The sequence below is a fragment of the Lissotriton helveticus genome, chromosome 1_1 (genome assembly GCF_964261635.1).
Source record: "Lissotriton helveticus chromosome 1_1, aLisHel1.1, whole genome shotgun sequence".
Lineage (NCBI taxonomy): Eukaryota > Metazoa > Chordata > Amphibia > Caudata > Salamandridae > Lissotriton > Lissotriton helveticus.
In genome coordinates this window covers 1,711,464,463-1,711,479,490 of record NC_136057.1, presented here as the reverse complement: position 1 = coordinate 1,711,479,490, position 15,028 = coordinate 1,711,464,463, and the positions used below count along the sequence as shown (strand labels likewise).

Here is a 15,028-nt window from a genome sequence, read left to right as displayed (position 1 = left end):
GGGGATCTAGAAACTGTCCTCGCTATGGCGCACTGCCCCAGTAGTATTGGGCCGGAGGGGCCATGGTACCAGCAACCGCCACGTTCTGAGCCCAGGGGGGAGAGCAGCGTGGTCAGCTGAGCACCCTCCTTCTGCAGCGCAGCAGCCACTGGAACATCATAGCAGCAAGCTAGGCCCTGTGTGAGGGCCTGACTGATGGCAGATACCAGGCCTGGGATCTCACCTGCCATACATCTCAATGACCGCAGCGGAGGGGAGCCTTGCTCTTCCCACACAGAGAGGCGCAGTGAGCAGCGGAGAGCCGGCGGAGAGGTGAGCCTCTTTTGAACGTTGAGGGCTGGAGGCAGTTCCTGAGCCGAGTAGGGGCCCCCTGACCTGCGCAATACCATCTATGGAACGGCCCTCCGGATGTCTCATTGAGGGGCCCGGGAAACGCCAGCCCTCACAGACACTGACTCTGGGACGACGGAGTCCTCCTACTGATGGGGAATTGAAGGCCAACACTGCAGCACGGACTGGTAGGTTTGGTGACGTATTTTTCCGAGGTCAGCCTAGCTCATTGCTTAGTGGTGTGGATTAGAGATCCCTTTTGATGGCTGCTGCTAGGTCCCGAAAGGACCGGTCTGTTAGGGACCTACTACTCAAGGCCGGAACTGGGGGTATTGAGTCAATGGCGCAACTGGGAAGTACAGCGGACCAGAGGGGGACCGGAGGACCTGGAGAGGCTGGTCATGCCCAGCGACCTGAAGTCCCTCTTTTTGGACTTTACAAGAGAAGTCCATTCTATGAAGAAGGACCTCACAGCTGTAATCAGAGAGATGCGTAAGGATATCGACTCCGTGGGGGAATGAGTGGACGATTTGGAGAACCAGACAGCCGCCATGGGCGAAGGAGGTTCTCAGACTTAAAGATCAGCACCTGGCCCTTCAAGCCCATGCAGAAGAACTCGAGAATTGTTCCCGCCGCAACAATATAGGAATTTGGGCGGTGCCTCAGGGTGTCGAAGAACAGGACATCGAAGCCTTCGTAACAGACTTATTCCATCATATTCTAGGAGGCCCCCTGGACATCAAGCTGGACTGGACGCATAGCTTAATAGGTCACCAAAGGCTACCCCGCCTGACATTTTGACGTGCGTCCATGATTTCAAGCTCAAAGAACGCATCATTCAAGAAGGAGGGGCCACCCACCCCATCGAATTCCGCTCCTGCAAGCCCCTTCTCTTCCAAGATTTGGCAGCTTCTACGCTGCAGAAACACGTGAGATTCGCCCTGTCACCACATTTCTGTGCTCTAAGGACGTCTCTTACTCCTGGGGACATCCTTTCCGGCTCATCGTTAAATGGAAGGCCGGCTTCGTTAGATCCGTTCACTGGAGGAGGTGACCTCTTTTCTCCGTCTCCTGGAGGTGAGCTGCAACGGACCAGAGTCCTCTGCCTCTCTTGGTCGCCGAGCTGACAACAATCGATGGCAGCGAGTGGGAGCTCCTACGCCAGATGTTATAACCAAAGAACGCTCAGCAGTTCTCCAGTCATTATCAGAAGACTCGAATGCCGCAGACTGAGTCGTATGGATAGAGGTGCCGATACTTGTGTTCTTCATGGGCCTTGCCAGATTGCCTGGGTCTGGGGCAGGGGGAGGGGGGTGGGGTTCCTGCGATCAATCCCACGTCTCACCAAGATCAGACTGCCCGGGACACTGGTGGACTATGCACGTACATGTTTGTTGTTCTTTGTTTGGGTTTTTTTTGGGCTTCTCCTCCTCCTCCGAATTTTTGAATAGGGCTTGTTACTTGCTACACCACCACATCTGCTATTTGAAGGGGATCAGTGGCGCTTTTCTATATCACACATGGGGTCCCACTCTGATGTCTTCTGACGTTAACGTTTTGTCTCAGAATGTGAAAGGGCTGAATAACCCCACCAAACGGCGAGCCCTCCTGTCTTATCTCGAGCGATCAGACGATCACATATGCCTTCTTCAGGAGACACATTTGCTACCCACTGATACACACCGGTTGAGGTCCAGGGCGTTCCCCCACCAGATGTTTTCCTCAGCTACCTCCAAGACTGCAGGAGTTGCTATTCTAGTATCCTCCAGATTTCCTGGTCATATCAGCAGTAAGCAGGCCAAAATTAAAGGGAGGCTTCTGGCACAAGCCTTTACCTTGGACACACATACATTCATGATAGCTACGGTGTATGTTCCGAATAACGGGCAAGAGACCTTTATTAAAACGACACTACAGGAGCTCATTAGCCTCCCGGACAGAACAATACTTTTGGGGGGGGGGGGGGGGGGGAGATTTTAATTTGGTGTTTGACAGAGACTTGGACCACTCCGGACAGAGATGGGGACAGTCAGGGGCCCTCTCCAACACTGGGAGTCTGATGGTGGAGGCTGGACTTACGGACATCTGGAGGCTTCGCCATCCCAATACTAGAACGTAAACATTTTATTCACACCCCCACAAAAAGTATACCAGCATAGACTATATCCTTACCGCTGACCCTCTGAAACAACAGGCACGGGATGTGAGATCCTCCCCTGCGCCCCCTCGGACCACTGTGCAATTCGACTCTCTGTGAGCCTGCCTCCACAGCGCACCATCCGCCACTTTTGGTGCCTCCACGATACCATGCTCCAGCATCTCTCAGTGGTGCAACAGATTCAGAAATGCATGACGGACTACTTGACCATTAATAATACACCAGATATTTCCATGACGACCCTATGGGAGGCGATGAAGGCGGTTGTCCGTGGGGAACTCATTGGCATAGCGGCGGCTGAAATAGGGCTAGACGGGAGAAAAGGGACCGGGTGATGGGTGGGGTCGCCGAGCTGGAACGCATCCATCAAAGAACGGGGGTGCCCAGAGTCTGGAAATTTCTCAAAGCCACCCGCGCACAGCTCATGGGGTAGGACGTTGATTGGGCTGAATAAGCAGCCCTCTGCCTTACACACGCTTTTTATGTGTGGGGGGGGGGGGCGGGGGGGGGGGGGGGGTAAATCGATGCGGGCGCCTTCTTGCGAAACGACTTCAGGTGCAAAGACCGGCACACAGGGTCGCTGAGATACAGGATTCCCGGGGAGGGGAGTGTGGAGACGACCCAGAGATCGTGGAGGCTTTTAGGCAATTCTACAAAACATTATATACGGCCCAAACCTTGCCCGAGAATGAACCGGCCCATTATCTTCGGGACATGGCCACAGCCAAAGTACTTCCCAACCAGGTAGATAAGCTATTCGGCTGAGGAGGTTGTCTCAACAAGTCATCTGGCCCTGATGGGTTCACATTTATTTTTTATAAACAGTTTTGCACAACACTGGCCCCGCTTTTGACGCACGTTTTTAATTCAGTAGGGTCGACCCGGACTTCTTCCTTTCAACCCTCCATGTTGAAGGCCTTAATCACAGTGATTCCTAAGCCAGGCAAGGACAAGCGCCTCTGTAGCTCCTACCGCCCCATATCCCTTCTTAATGGAGACCTAAAGCTCTTAACTGGAATCCTGGCTGCCAGACGCTCTCGCCGCCTACCCGGATTGATACACCCTGACCAGTCTGGCTTTGTCCCTGGACGCCCGTGCTCCGATAATACCAAACAACTTTTTCATTTAGTAGACCGCTCACAACGCTTTCCAGCAGAGCGTATAGGCCTCTTGGTCGACACCGAAAAAGCGTTCGACAGTGTCCACTGGCCGTATCTAAGGGCGATGCTGGTCCACTTTGGTTTACCAGACCGTTTTAATCGATTGGATCTTCCAGAGCTACGCGAACCCTGCAGCTATCATGCGGGTGAACGGTATGAAGTCAGCAGCCTTCTCTATTTGTAGGGGGACCAGACAGGGGTGCCCACTGTCACCACTTCTATTCGCTCTTTATATGGAGCCTTTGGCTGAAAGAGTCTGTGAGGACACTGCTATTAAAGGAGTGCGCTTCCGGGGCTCGGAGCATAAACTGGATCGATATGCATACGATGTGGTCGCAACTTTGGAATGCCCTAGGAACTCCCTGCCAGCTTTTTTAGATGAACTAGACCGCTTTGCACTTGCCCCTGGCTTCCAGATCAACATGCACAAGTCACAAGCCCTTAATCTGTCATTAGAACCCGAGACGCTGGAATACATCCGGCGCACTTTTCAGATCCAGTGGGCCCATGAATCTATCTCCTATTTGGGGTTGCGGGTGGCCCCTACTATTATCGCCGTCAGACAGTCTAACTACACAGCGCTTTGAAACAGGTCCGGGACTTCCTCCGGAAGTGGAGACCCCACTCCCTCTCTTGGCTGGGCCAGATAGCGGCGGTAAAACTTGTGTTATTGCCCCAGATACTTTACTTATTCCACACTCTCCGCTGACACCACCGTCCGGGGTCATATGGGCTCTACAGAGAGATATTGAGTGTTTTATTTGGCGAGATCAGCGGGCTCGGATGCGCCGTGAACTCACCTACTGCGATCCGGTGGACTGGGTGTCCCTGACCTACTGGCTTACTGGCTGGTGGCTCAAATGAAGGCGCTGGTGGAGTGGTCACGCCCTGAATCTGAGAAACCCTGGCTGTTCATGGACAGGTCCCTCGCCAGCCAGCCATTATGGGGAGTTCCCTTCCTCTCGCGTACGGGGAGCCCTCGCAATCGGTACCTCTTAGAGGTTATCCGACCCATACTGTTGGCATGGGATAAGGGGGCTCAAGACATTCTTATCTCCTATAACACCTATCGCACAGAACCCAGACTTTACTCCTGGACTCGACCACGGAGAATTCCACCATTGGACGACTGAGGCTTGCCGCTCCATAGGCCACTTTTTCAACCACTCGGGATTGTGCCCTTTCACCGAGTTCCGCACTGAGCATGGAATTCCCGAGATGGAACGTTACTGATACCTACAGATTAGACACTGGGTGCTCCAAAGGGAAGTAAGAGAGGGTGCAGAGAGGCTTCTCACATCCTTTGAGAAATGGATAATAACACGACAACAATGCACGACTGACATCGGACCTGTATAAATTCACTCTAGGCACCTCAGATACTAGGAAATCCCCGGGCAACTGCGTTGGGAGGGGGAGTTGGGTAGGGAACTTTCACGAAAGGAGTTATCACCGGGCACCACACGCAACCTAGCCTCTATTGAGACGGCCACTAAACTGGCCACATATTGGTAGTAAACGCCGGTGAGGTTTCACAGGGGTAATCCTTTACGTAGCCTGCTGTACTGGCGGACCTGGAGCTCCCTGGGCACCCTTACTCACCTACTTTGGGAATGCCCCGCCCTGAGGTCCTATTGGCAACAAGTCCTCGACGAGGTGGACTTACATTTCGATACCCAGATTCCCAGTTTACATCCTTCTGGGCCTCCCCAACACCATCACTTTCCCTCTTAAATCCATTCAGGAGTGACAAACAGATGGCGCTGGCCTTGGGTGCGGTGGTCCAGAATGTTCCGACGCACTGGGGTACTAAGATCGTTCCTACACGACTAGGTTGGCTCCACAGATTATGGACTATTTTAGGGATGGAGAAGATTTCTCTTTCCTTGACCAATCCAGGGGCTTCATTTCATGATTTGTGGGAGCCCCTTGCACTATTGACATCCGAATTTACGGAGGTCACCTGCCCAAAATACCTCAGACTCTTGAGACTTGCGTATCCTCCTTTACCATCTGCTCCCACTGCGCCCGCTACTTAGCATATTCTGGGAGGTTTCCTTCTGGAGCGCAGTTCCTTTCTTTGCTTTCTTAGGGAGTTTTTTTCATTTTTATTCGAGGGGGGGGGGAGGGGCGGAGTGTTGTTTTTCCTTTTTCTTTATTTGTTCACGCCTATTACATGCCATAGCCAAACTGCCGGGTTGTACCCCGATGATTGTTGAGCACACTGGCTCGTTCGTTCCCGTCTTTTGCAAAAGCAATACAAGTAATTGAAACCAAAACATTACAAGATGGTTTTCCAGATATTCAGTCCAATATCAGGTGTGCAGCACAGAAACTTTTGAGCAAGATATGAAAGCACAAAACAGCTGAAAACAGACATTACTAAAGTCACTGTAATATTAAGCCTGAAGATCCAGTGAACGAGATAATCTTTGTTCCGATATCCTTTTCCTTTGAAATAATTTAAAGCATAAGTTAGAGCACAGTGTAAAAAAAGCATAATTATTGAGAGTGTTCTCTGAAAGGGACTAGCATTCTTGGTATTTTGCATACCAAGCGTACATTGTGAATGGAAAAATAGCAGGACACAATGATATGTTGGTTAACAGGGTTCACTGGCATTTGCCTAAGCCATGACTACATGGCCTTTATCAACCTCCCCTGCAGCCTTTTTTTTTAAACTTCTAATACTAATTAGTCCCCTAAAAGATGGTTCAAGCGTACATTTCCCTTTTATAGATTAGCATGATATAGATTCAAATTAACAGTTTTGATAGATAAATATAAACAATTGGTAACCAGGTCGAAGAAGCAAAAATGGGCGCTCTATGCTATGTGTGGAGATTGTATATTTTTCTACTATCAAATTAAATGGTGCTCAAAAGGAAAAGGGTTGGTTACCAAACAACCCTGAATATGTCCCTCTAAAGAGAGGGGACAAACAATCTCAAAAGAATAATCCGAGCACTCAGGTTATAATAAAGATTCAATGTCCAATTCAAAAATAAGTGAAAAATAGTCCACTTTAATCCAATTCCTGTGTTCGGGTCAAAGGAGGAGTAGTCCATAAATCTTCTCAAAAACGAGGCTAGCAAAGTTCCACACAGCAAATATAAATTCCCATCAATGGTAGGATTGTACAGCCAAAATACAATAGTGTAGCCAATAGTACGGTTCAGCCAACACGTGGTTCGTCGATAGGTAAGTATTGCCTCAACTTCTTCAGGGCTGTAAACATTTAAGTAAAAAACATCAAAGCCTAGAATACACAACCAAAACTAGTAAAACACCTTCACCCACCACAGGTGTTCAGCTTCGGAATGAGGGAAAGAAAAGGGTATACTACACCAATTGCACATCATTGTGATTCTTTGTACAATATTACCAATAAATTAACAGTGTGAGTTAAACAAATTAAATCCAGTTAATAATTTTGATCCAAAGAAAGAAAAATCGGCATAAGCAAAAAGGAGGGCCGCAAGTTTGTGAATCTCTTAGAGTAATAATACAGAATAGGACCATAGTACCCAGCATGCAGAGATGTCTTTGCCACAGGTGCCAGACCTCATATATAAGAGAAACGTGAAAAAAAAAGAAAAAGGAAATACAAAAGAGTCCATAATAACCTGTTGTATCAGTAGGAATCTGCTCAGAGTGTTGATAATCTTTGTTTGGAAAAACGGCTCTGTATTGCCGGGATCATAGGCCATAATATGAATGAATTCCCTAAATAGAGAAAAAGAGAATATCTAAAGTCCTAATAAGTAACTGAAGAGTTATTCGTATGCTGCAGAAATAATGCACCATTAGATGTAAGCAATCGAGTAAAAAAAAAAAAAAAAAGAGTATATGGTAAATATATGATAATAGCAATTAACTAGTAATCCCAGGAGTATTCAAGTCAGTAAATCGCAAATTCCATCTATCATTAAAACAGATGGAATAGAGAGTGCCAATACCAAATACGTGTTAACAGACAAGACCACGGCCAAACCTTCCTAAAGGTCCGTATACAGAGTGTTCATAAAGAGACCACATAAGCATGATAAACAAGCATTTGCAATGCAATAGGTCTCGCATTTACGCACGTTTAAGCTATTGGCATTGTAAATGACAATGCCTTTTATTTATGTTTAAACAAATAAATAAATAAATAAAAGGCATCGTCATTTTCATTACCCACAGCTCAAACTCATGTAAATAAGACACCTATTGCATTGTAAATGCTGGTTTTAATTGTCCAGGGGCCAAATGGACAATGGAGCTGCCCTACACCCACTCGTCGCTTCCCACTTATGTTGTGAGTCTGGCATACAGGAAAATACCTCCCTTGGTGTGGCGGGGGTCAGTTGAAGAGAGTGGGCCGAGCAGTGAGGGTGCTGCTCTTGGTGAGGCATTTATATAGAATCTGTACCCTAAGAGAGGTCTTCTTCAATAAATCTACATCTTTTCATCTAAGTGACCCGACTCAAGGTTACTAAGAAGGCGTTTTTCATTTACATTAGGACTCTCTCAAAGCATATTTTTAGTATACATACTTGGGTGCAGTGTACATTTGAACTGTGTAAGGGGACAGGAGTTTGGGTGTGTACCCCTCTTTCACATGGTTGAACCCCCAAGAAGCAACACTTAGCTCTCATTCAGGTGACCTGTGTCTGCAGCTTGTCTGTGTCCCTGAGGTCAGGTGATACTGTCAGGACTATGAGCATACATGATGCTGTTAGAGACACCATGCACAAGAGCCGATGGACGTGTGGCCCTTCCATGTGCAGCATGCATGACGTCTCTCCGGTGCCTGGGTCCCATCGAAGGAATCCTGATCAATAACCTGACAGAGCAAGCTCCGTTCAGTGCTTCTCCACAGCGGTCGTGTAAATACAGAAATGTGAATACGACCACACCCCTAAGAAGGAGTTATGTGGCAGTAACAGGAAAGGAACAATATTTAGGGTCCGGCTGCAGCCTTTGGGGTCCCAGGACAGTGAAATGCTACGTCATACTTTTTTCCCTACCCTACGCGGTACAGTGCAATTTCATTGGTTTAAACTCGCTCAAACGTTGTGCATGATTTAAAAATAAATACATATGTGTCTCACTTTGTTTTATACTTCCATCTGCGTGATGCTTTATAGGACTTCTCATGGTCCATATACCATACAGAAGTGGCAAGGATGGTTTTTGTCTAAAACTATAAGAGGTGTCATTCAAAACAAGAATAACTGAAGACACAAGGTTTTTAAACTGCGAAGAGAAAGCCACCCAGTCTTTAACAGAGCTATTTCTCAAAAGGAGTGTCCTTCTACAACTATATGTATTTTCTAATTATTTAGAACGTGCAGGCATACCAGAGTTTCTTGGCGCTATGACAAAAACTTAACTTGGTAAAAATGCAGCTGCTAAGAAGAAAGATCGCGGCTGCCATCGCAAGTGTTAAGATTCTTCCGCATTTTAGCAGGCGGAGTCCAGTTTTTACCGCTCTCGGAGAGAGAGAGACCCCAGTACTTAGAGGCACACAAGGGAGAAGCCCCGCCTCCTTGATAAACTAGTCTAGATGCAGAGGACTGCTCAGCAAGCTAAGAGCAAGGGACGCGGCCTGAGATGAACCAGTTAAGGTTTCTACTGAGGTGCCAGGAGTCGTCCGAGCCTGCCCTCCTGAGCAGAGGGAACCTCTTCTCAGAAAGCTCCTTTGCATGGATGAGGACTCTGCGAGGCCATACTTCGGATGGGTCTTTCTTCCCAGAGCTTGATCTATTTATGAATCCCCCCAGGATCGAAAATAGTGCCCCGTTTAAAGGGCGAGGGCACTGTAAATAATCATACCGTACTTCAATTTCAGGGAGGATGCCCTGATTGCCCACAAGAAACAAGTGATGGCATTGAAGACAAGCCTGGGAGTTGTGTGCGCGCGCGACGCGGACGTCAAAGTGGGAGTGATCGCGATCTCGGGCTGGAAGGTTACCCGCGAGCGATGCACTTAATGAGCCATGATGGAAGCGCGTAACCGAAAGCTCTAGGCCACAGTGGTAGCATTTTCTGAAGCCCTTACTAAAAGTCTCGCCAGAGGAGAGCATGCGCTGGCTCAGGTGATACCTAAAAAGACAGCCACAGCGTACAATAGTCCAAAAATTAGCAAAAACTAAACTTAACTTACAGGTTAACGGAAAAGGTAGAGCAGGATAGTAATCCTCGCATGCGCACGGCGTGGACCATGAGCGCCATCTTGGAATCGATATCCATTTCCAAAATTCGGAGTCACATGCAGTAATTGCAAAAACAAACTCGGAAGCCATCTTGAAGTTATACTAATGCATATCGTACAATGAGTGAATGTCACGCAAGTGTATTGACAAAAAAAGAAAGCATTATAATATGATTATAGATCCATATCTACTATTAAACGTCAAAAAAGAAAGAATAATTTTAGAACGCAACAGTACACACATTAACTCCTAGGGTCACTTGTAACGACCAAAAACGCCATTGAGGCGGCCCCTACGTAAACAAAAGAATGACTAATAACAGAACCACTAAAACGAGTTTGTGCATCAAAACTCTGTACCAAGCACAAACACAAATGGGTCATCTCGTAAGTGCATATCATACTAATTAGTTGGTTATATCTATAATGGTTCAGCACCCTAGAAAAACATGTCACCTGTATTTGTATACGAATTCAGCAAAGAAAGAAAAAAACATTGCACAGGCAATCAACACATACAGTTCATATTCTTTACAATACACAATATTATTTATTCATTTCCTTCCTTCCTTTAGTAAGCAACTTAAAACTGTAGGCTACAGTTTTAAATCGCTTACTAAAGTAAGAAAATGAATAAAGAATTCTATGTCAGGACCGGAGGCTCCGATTATGCTATATCTTTCTTCACTTTATTCTATTCATTTCTCCACAGCAGCGAAATCAACACATAAACACTTTATTTTTATCCATGGAACACATCCAACTGGAAAAAACAAAGCAAAATTCAAATAAGCTTGAACGGACTAGAACACCCATGAGTCCATCATGTAACACCAGTCCATAGTCCTTCCTGAGTGTCAGTACATCCTAGAAAGGTCCTTCACCCTGGTTGTCCCTCCTCTTTCTTCGCTGCTCCGCAGTTACCTTTTTTGTTCTGGTGCTTTCTCTGCTATCTATTTGCTTATTGTCGACTGTGAACTTCATTAGATTTGTTGGCGGTTCTCTGACTCGCCTTGTTGGGGATTCTGTGGATATTGTGCTTTATTCAGCAGGTTCCCTGCCGCGGGAGCGCTCCGCTCCTTTCGAGGATATCCCCGGTGGTGCGGTCCCCTATTGTGGCCGCTAGGGGAGCTCCCAGGTCTCGTTGGTCTCTGCAGCGCGTCTCAGAGCAGGAGGGACGCGTCGCGAGACACAAACCCGGAGAGCCTTGTTCCCCTGCTGCCATACCGTGACGCCCCCGGGGGGTCCGTATTCCCGCTAAGTTCAAATTGCACGCCCTGGCAGGGGTCTGTATTACGGCAACGCCACACGAATCGCCTGCGGGCAGGAACTTTGTCTTGTGAGCTTAAAGAGCCTTTAGTGCGCCGGGTGGCGGATAGTGTCCTGTCAGGCTCTGCCTGAGGACGCGCACGCTCGGGCCCGGACAGCCTATACGTCGGGGTTTCACCCCGCTCCTCACACATTTGCAGCCTTTCAGACTGCCCGTACTAGTAAGGGATTAACCCCCTGTGCCCCAATTGCAGCGTTTAGGGAGAGGAGAGCTCTTTGCGTACAGGCAAACCTGGTTATTGGTGGCTGTAGCTCAGGGTTTTCTGACAGGCTCCCTGAGGTAAAGGGGTGATACCTCAGACATTGGGCTGAGCTGTAGAGTGTGTCCTACTGTTTTGGGAAAATAGTCAGTATGAGTGCAGAGGAGTACTATGAGGAGAAGCAACAGTACCTACCCTTAGACGATCAGTTCTTTCAGGCTGTTGAGGACTCATTTTCAAATGTGTTAATGATGTGGTGGCTCCCATGGAGGAGCGTCTTACGAACCGCATCATAGCGGAATGCGCCAAGTTGGCCCATGCCCGCTTAGATTCCACTGGTTCTGTACCTACCTTGCCCCAGGGGGAGGGTCCCCCACTACCTAAGAAGGGACGTGTGGAGGAGGGTCTGGGGGGGGGGGGTCCCAGGGGGTGATTTGGATGCTTTTGACCGCCCCAGGGACACCTTTGTCGCTAAGTTGTCCAACCCGCCCCCTGTGCCTTCTCCGGTCCCGGTTCCCGCGGAATCTGTTGGGCCAGACTCGCCATCCCTGGATGGGGGCTCCCCAGCGGACTCGGACGACGAGGAGGAGAAGGAGGGGTCTTGGCGACCGTCCAGTTCGGCGGCCGACTTGCCACAGGACTCCTCAGGCATGCTTAATCCGGACAACATAGTCCACCCGATGTCAGCTGCCTGGGCGCCTGGGGACAAGGTGGCCAAGTTTGTGGTGGGTCGCCTCCTCAAGCCATTGGAGAAGGAAGCAAGGGGTTGTTTGCGGGTAGTGTCTCCTTGCCCCACCTTCGAAGGGAAGGTTGCCTGCACACCGGAGCTTGACTCCAAGATGGCCACCTTCCTGGTCAAGTGTATGAAGGACGCCCGCAAGGGTATAGATCGCTCCTGGCGATCCTGCCAGGATAAGCTTCTTGACGCAGTGGGGCTCATGACGGAAATGTTGGATATGGCGGAGGAAGCAAAGTTGTCGGGCTCCGTCATATCCCCGGACGTTCCCTCGATTTGGGCACAGCGGGTGATTATCTTCTTAGGTAACGCCAACTGTGCCCTCTCGAAAGTACGGAGAGGCTCGCTCATTAAGCTGGACCCCAAGTTAGGCGACCTGGCATCTTTGGAGGCCGGGGCGGTTGCGCAGGGGGGCCTCTTCGGAGACCCCTTTGTGAAGGAGCTGAGCAAGTTCGTGGCCACCTTCACGAGTTTGGACAAGGCCCAGTCCAACATCAAAAGGGTCTTCCAGAACCGTTTTTCCAACGGGGCCGATCGTGGCAGGGGCCGATCGTGGCAGGGGCAGATCGTGGCAGGGGCAGATCGTGGCAGGGGCCAGCAATCCAATCCCAGTAGGGAACAAGACTCCGGGCGGGGTCAGTACAGCACTTCCGCCAATTATACGAACTTGTATCCGACCATGGGACAAAAATTCCATGGAGTATACCGGAACAACGCAGGCGGACCGGCAACCGGCATTAAGTCTGATTCCTCATTCTCAAATCTGTATTGGGGGGTCGGCTAGCGTCCTTTCAGGAGGCATGGCGAGCGGTCACAACCGATGCCTGGGTCTTGCAAACAATCCAGGGGTTCCACATCGAGTTTTACGATACGCCCCGCCAAAGGGGTCTTCCTTGTCCTATCTTGTTCTCAGAGGCAGGCGCCCGTCGACGAGGAAGTTACGGAGCTTCTGTCCGTCGGTTTTGCATCCCCGGGGGTTTTTGAGCAATGTCTTCCTCGTGGAAAAGACCGACGGGGGGCGGCATCCGGTCATCAACCTGAAAGAGTTCAATGGATGGTTGGTGTACCGGCACTTCAAAATGGAGGGGATTCATCTCCTCTGGGATGTTCTTCTGCCGGGCGACTGGATGGCGAGACTAGATCTCAAGGATGCATATTTGGTAGTACCGATCCATCCGCCTCATCAACGTTTCTTGATATTCCAATGGAGGCAGCAGATTTACGAGTTCACCGGTCTTCCGTTCGGACTGTCCTCGGCACCCTGGTGCTTCACAAAGGTCCTCCATCCTGCAGTGCAATTCCTGCGGTGCCAGGGGGTTCGGATGAACGTCTAATTGGAAGACATCCTTCTGATGGCTCAGTCTCCTCACACGTTGTCCGGTCAGGTGCGACAGACGGTTTCCCTTTTGCAGAGTCTGGAGTTAGTTATCAATGGGGACAAGTCAGTTCTCTCCCCGACCCAGTCCATCGTTTTCTGGGCTTTGTGGTGGACTCTGTCCACGCGTCCTTGAGCCTTCCCTTTCGCAAGATGGCCAAGATCCGGCATCTGCTACGGTAGAACATATCAAAAACTCACATTTCCCTCCGCCAGATTGCCCGAGTGGTAGGACTGCGGTCATCATCCACCCAGGCAATCTTCCCAGGGCCCCTGCACTATCGTGCGTTGCAGCGCTTGAAAGCGCACCATTTCGGAAGAGGATTGTCCTACAACCAGCTGGTTCCCCTGTCCGCCGAGGTCAAGGAGGAGATGTCGTGGTGGATCGCCCATATGGATGCCTGGAATGGCAGGGCCATCTTTGGGGCGGCCCAGACAGTCGGATGCCAGCAGGTCGGACTCGGGGGCCCGCTGCGGCGATTTCTCTACTGGAGGCACTTGGTCGTTAAGACGAGCAGGAACTCCACATCAATTGCCTGGAGCTGTTGGCAGACTCATTCGGGTCCGGTGCTGGACCAGGGACAGGGTTCGCTCGTGTGTCCTGTTGAAGATGGACAATGTCTCCGCGTTGCGTTACATCAACCACCTGGGGGGGCTCCCGGTCCCAAGCCCTGGCGAACTTGGCGAAGGAGTTCTGAGGGTTTTGCTCGGCCCATCACGTTTCGGTGACGGTTAGGACAACCAGGTCGCAGATTGGCACTCCCAACATTTGAAGGACTCCAGTAAATGGAAGCTGGATGTTCAGGTCTTTCAGTGGTTGTCCAACGTCTGGGGTCCTTTCTCAGTAGACCTGTTCGCGTCACGCTTGGATCACCAACTCCCGAGGTTCTACAGTTGGAGACCGGATCCGCTGACACAGGCGACGGACGCTTTTCTGCAGGAGTGGAGTCGGGAGAGAGGTTACGCGTTTCCACCTTTCTCCATGATTATCCGCTTGGCGGCTCAGGTCCGCCGCCACAAGGCGGAGGTGGTGTTGGTTACACCGATCTGGAGGTACCAAGTGTGGTTTCCAGTTCTTCTGGAACTTTCTTGGGATTCTCCAATACTACTCCCCCGGTTTCCTCTCTTCGGAATACGGAATGAGAACAACATCACCTGGTTTCTCAGGGCTTCTCCTTCTCATGGCATGGCGCCTTTCCGGCGACGTTGGTCGCTCCCCGGCCTATCGGGATCAGCTAAATCTCTTTTATAAAAGGCATGGGCCGCCAGCATCTCAAAGCCTTATCGGTCCGCCTGAACGAAATGGCTACGTTGGTGTCTTCAACGGGACATGGATCCCGTGGTCGCAGGAATCGTTCCCATCTTGAACCTCTTGGCTGAGCTGACAACAGACGGTTGGGCATACCGAACCATCAACGCCATGCGTTCCGCTATTTATACGGGTCATGAGCCGATTGATGGAACTCCGGTGGGAGAACATCTTTTTGTGTGCCGATTCTTGAGGGGTATTCGTTTGTCATTGTCCCCCGGAACCGAGGTAC

General features: G+C 49.8%; 1 protein-coding gene across 10 annotated transcripts in view; it reads right to left on the bottom strand.

Annotated features, from left to right (window-relative positions):
* The window catches only part of BAZ2A (bromodomain adjacent to zinc finger domain 2A), a 1,342,005-nt gene that overhangs the window by 1,289,867 nt on the left and 37,110 nt on the right, over positions 1-15,028 (bottom strand). For 2 of the 10 annotated variants that reach the window (XM_078689113.1, XM_078689114.1), the window contains exon 2: positions 7,275-7,374. The exons of the other annotated variants lie outside the window; for them this stretch is intronic. The gene's annotated coding sequence lies outside the window, so the exon portion shown is untranslated. The remainder of the gene's footprint in view (positions 1-7,274; positions 7,375-15,028) is intronic. 10 annotated transcript variants of the gene reach the window in all.